This window comes from Otolemur garnettii, unplaced genomic scaffold, assembly GCF_000181295.1.
Source record: "Otolemur garnettii isolate 467f Iridium unplaced genomic scaffold, OtoGar3 scaffold00046, whole genome shotgun sequence".
In the NCBI taxonomy this organism is placed as follows: domain Eukaryota; kingdom Metazoa; phylum Chordata; class Mammalia; order Primates; family Galagidae; genus Otolemur; species Otolemur garnettii.
Window position 1 is genome coordinate 1133127 of NW_003852441.1, and position 4309 is coordinate 1137435.

Below are 4309 nucleotides of genomic sequence, written 5' to 3' on the forward strand. Positions count from 1 at the left end.
TGTTGTTTTGGCGGGTCCAGGCTGGGGATTCGAACCTGCCACCTTAGGTGTACGTGGCTGGCGCCTTAGCCGGTTGAGCTATAGGCGCCGAGCCATAAAGAGTGATTTTTGAGGAATCATTTCGTATCTTGTTTGTGATGGTGAGTACATACATCTATATATGTGATAAAATGGCATAGAACTAAACACATCTGTTTTATCAATGTAAATTTCATGGTTTGGGGTGGTGCCTGTGGCTCAAGAAGGAGGGTGCCGTCCCCACATGCCAGAGGTAGTGGGTTCAAACCCAGCCCTGGCCAAAAATAAATACATACATACATACATACATACATACATACATTTCACGGTTTGATACTGTACTATAGTTATGGAAGCTGTAGCCGTGAAAGGAACTGGTAGAAGGATACATACCCCTTTTCGGTGCTGTTTTTGCAGTTTCTTTTCTTGATTTTTTTTTTTTTTGACATGAAGTCTCATTTTGTTGCCCTCGGTAGAGTGCCCTGGGGTCATAGCTCCCAGCAACCTCAAACTCTTGGGCACAAGAGATCCTCTTGCCTCAGCCTCCCAACTGACTGGGACTACAGGTGCCCGCCACAATTCCCAGCTATTTTTTTTTTTTTTTAAGAGATGGAGTCTGGAGCTTGCTCAGGATGGTCTTGAACTCCTAAACTCAGGCAATCCACCACCTCCCAGAGTGCTAGGATTACAGGCATTAGCCACCACACCCAGCCTTCATGAATTTTTTTTTTTTACACGAACAAAATCGCATTTTTTAAATTTGTCTGAAAATAAAGGACTCATTTTTATACCCCTGCCCATTTCACCATGCTCCGCTGTTCACACAGAGACATACAAAACCCAAGGGTCAGAGCCGCCGTGGCCACCCCTCTTCAGTCACTGTCCAAGATTGTTCCTTACGGAAGGTGACAGTGGAAATGTTAGTGTTGTTTCTTAGCATGCTCAGCTCTGTCTGGAGAAGGTCAGAGGGTCAGAGGTCCGCTGTCAAGATAATACTTCAGTTGAAGGACTCAGCTGTGTCTCTTCTCCATTCCTATGATGCTTCACTAAGGATAATGTGTTCCACCTCCATCCAATTTAGTACAAATGCTGCAAAGTCTCCATATTTTTTAAACAGCTGAACAATATTCCATGGTATACACATACCACAGCTTGCCAATCCATTCCTGGGTTGAAGGGCATTTAGGCTGTTTCCACATTTTAGCAATTGTAAATTGGGCTGCAATAAACAGCCTAGTACAAGTATCTTTATAATAAAAGGTTTTTCTTCCTTCTGGATAGATGCCCAGTAATGAGATTGCAGGATCAAATGGGAGGTCTAGGTTGAGTTCTTTGAGTTTCTCCATACTTCCTTCCAAAAAGGTTGTATTAGTTTGCAGTCCCACCAGCAGTGTAAAAGTGTTCCTTTCTTTCCACATCTGCACCAGCATCTGCAGTTTTGAGATTTGGTGATATGGGCCATTCTCACTGGGGTTAGATAATATCTCAGGGTGGTTTTAATTTGCATTTCTCTAATAATTAGGGATGGTGAGCATTTTTTCATGTATTTGCTAGCCATTTGTCTATCTTCTTTAGAGAAGGTTCTGTTCATCTCTCTTCCCCATTGATATATGGGATTGTTGGTTTTTTTCTTGTGGATTAATTGAAGTTCTGTATAGATCCTAGTTATTAAACTCATGATTTCTTTTTTTTTTTTTAAGCAGAGTCTTACTCTGTCACCCTGGGTAGAGTGTCATAGCATCATTGTAGCTCAAAGCAACTTCAAACTCTTGGGCTTGAGCAAAATTCTCTTGCCTTGGCCTCCCCAGTAGCTGCGACTACAGACACTCACCACAACGCCTGGCTAATTTCTTTAATAGAGATGCAGTGCGAAGGGGTCTCTCTCTTGCTTAGTCTGGTCTTGAACTCTTGAGCTCAAGCAATCCATCCGCCTCAGCCTCCCAGAGGGCTAGGATTACAAGTGTGAGCTGCCGCACCAGGCCTTAGTTTTTAGTAGAGATGGGGCTTGCTCTTCTTCAGTCTGGTCTCAAACTCCTAAACTCAAACAAGCCACCCACCTCAGCCTCCCAGAGTGCAAGGATTACAGGCATGAGCCACCATGCTGCCTGGCCCATTTTATTTACCTATTCTAGTTCATGTAGTAGATTGTATATTATGGTGGTTTTTAATGTGCATTTTCCTGATGACTAATAAGAGCAGACATCTTTTCTTGTGCCTATTTGCCGCCTGTACATCCTGTTTGGTGAAAGGTCTGTTGGAATCTTCTGGCCATTGTACTAGTTTCCTTTTACTGCTGCAACAAGTCACAGATTTAGTGGCTTAAAAGATTACAAATTTCATGACAATCAAACATTTTACTTAATTACTTTAGAGAAAAATCTAGAAAGATGATATGGTTCCCTCAGTCTTACTGTCTTTGTAAAAGGGTAAAGACATTCCAAAAGATCAGATGATGGAATAGACTTATCCAACTCTTCCCCAGTGCCTGAAACTACCTCTTCTGGGATTCTTTCTCTGACTTGACCACCCAAAGATGTTGATTGAGTTCTAGCTATGTTCTCAAGCAGTGAGATTTCACCCATTTCTAGAATGTACAATTCTATTTATTTATTTATTTTTATTGTTGGGGATTCATTGAGGGTACAGAGGACCAGGTATGCTGATTGCATTTGTTAGGTAAAATCCCTCCTATAATTGTGTCTAAGAGGTGTGTCACACACTTTCATTTATTTGATTTTTGAGACAGAGTCCTGTCGCCCTGGGTAGAGTGCCATGGCATCATAGCTCACAGCAACCTTAAATTCTTGGGCTCAGGAGATTTGCTTGCCACAGCCTCCCAAGTAGCTGGGACCACAGGCGCCCACCACAACACCTGAATAAATTTTAAATTTTTTATAGTAGAAATGGTGTCTCACTCTTGCTCACACTGGTCTTGGACTCTTGAGCTCAAGTAACCCACCTGCCTCAGCCTCCCAGAGTGCTAGGATTACAGGCATGAGCCACCATACCCGGTTTAGAATGTATAATTCTAATAGCAGAGATTAGCAAAGTTGAAATTAAATGGTGAGAGAATGATAGGATTTCACCTCCCAATTTATTGAGACTGAAGTCCTAGTAAGTGCTATGTTTCCAGGCACAGAGAGATGGGAAGACAGAGGAAGACAGGAAAAGGGAATATCAATGGCAATTAATGAGGAAAAAAACTATGTTTACAGTGACATTCACCCCAAAAAACACTTATTAAAGGTTTTCTTCATGCCTACCACTGTGCTGAAAAATCTACACACTGCATATTCCAAGCATTAAATTTGGTTAGGCAAAATGTACATCAACCATGTAAAAGCACTCACAGAATACAATCGAAGCTTTCTTTTTCTTTCTTTTTCCTTCCGCTGGGCATTGTGACACTCACCAAAAGCTCAATTCACACCCTGTTCAGTTGCTTTGCACGACTGCCCTCAGCGCCGATGAAGTTCCAGAAGCAGATGAATGAACTTAATAATCCCATGCCATCAATTTCAAAATAGGTCACAGTTTGCAGCAACTCAGGGGAGTGAGGCTGAAGGAGCTGGACCAGGACTGCCTGGGTTCCCAATTTGATGTTGTGCAACAACATTAAAATAGAACACAGGAACAAGGACACACAGTGAATTTTAAAAACTGACCTCCTGACTGCTTGAGCCTAGGAGTTTGAAGTTGCAGTGAGCAATGACCTTGCCACTGCACTCTAGCTCAGGCAACAGAGCAAGAGCCTATCATTAAATAAGTAAGTAAGTAAATAATCAACCTCCCCAAACACACAAAAGCACAATCAAGGGCTTGCCTCTCATAAACCTTTTTTTTTCTGAGGCCTGGTCTCACTCTGTTGCCCAGGCTGGAGAGGCACAACCATAGCTTACTGCAACTTCCAACTCCTGGTCTCAAGCAAGCCTCCCACTTCAGCTTCCTGAGTAATAGGACTGTAAGCTTATGCCTATTTGTTGTCTGCATGTCCTGTTTGGTGAAAGGTCTGTTGGAATTTTCTAGACATCAAGTTTTAAATTTTTTGTAGAAATGGGGTCTTGCTATTTTGCTCAGTCCCGTCTTGAACACCTGGACTGAAGTGAACCACCTGCCTTGGCCTCCCATACTGCTAGGATTACAGTTGTGAGCCACCGCACACAACTACAAACACTTAGTCAACTCTCCCATACTGAAATGAATGGAAATGACAGAAACAAATGCCCCAGATTGTCTTCTCTTTTTTGTCTCTTCTACCTTAGTCATTCCATCAAAATCGTACCTGGTGAGG

The 4309-nt window shown here is 42.4% G+C and overlaps 1 protein-coding gene across 2 annotated transcripts in view; it reads right to left on the bottom strand.

Annotated features, from left to right (window-relative positions):
* SHMT1 (serine hydroxymethyltransferase 1) overlaps positions 1-3535 on the bottom strand; it is a 46392-nt gene extending 42857 nt beyond the window's left edge. Inside the window, exon 1 of one of the 2 annotated variants that reach the window (XM_023513997.1) lies at positions 3431-3535. The gene's annotated coding sequence lies outside the window, so the exon portion shown is untranslated. The other variant, XM_023513998.1, reaches the window with a different exon arrangement.
* Between the last annotated feature and the right edge of the window lie 774 nt (positions 3536-4309).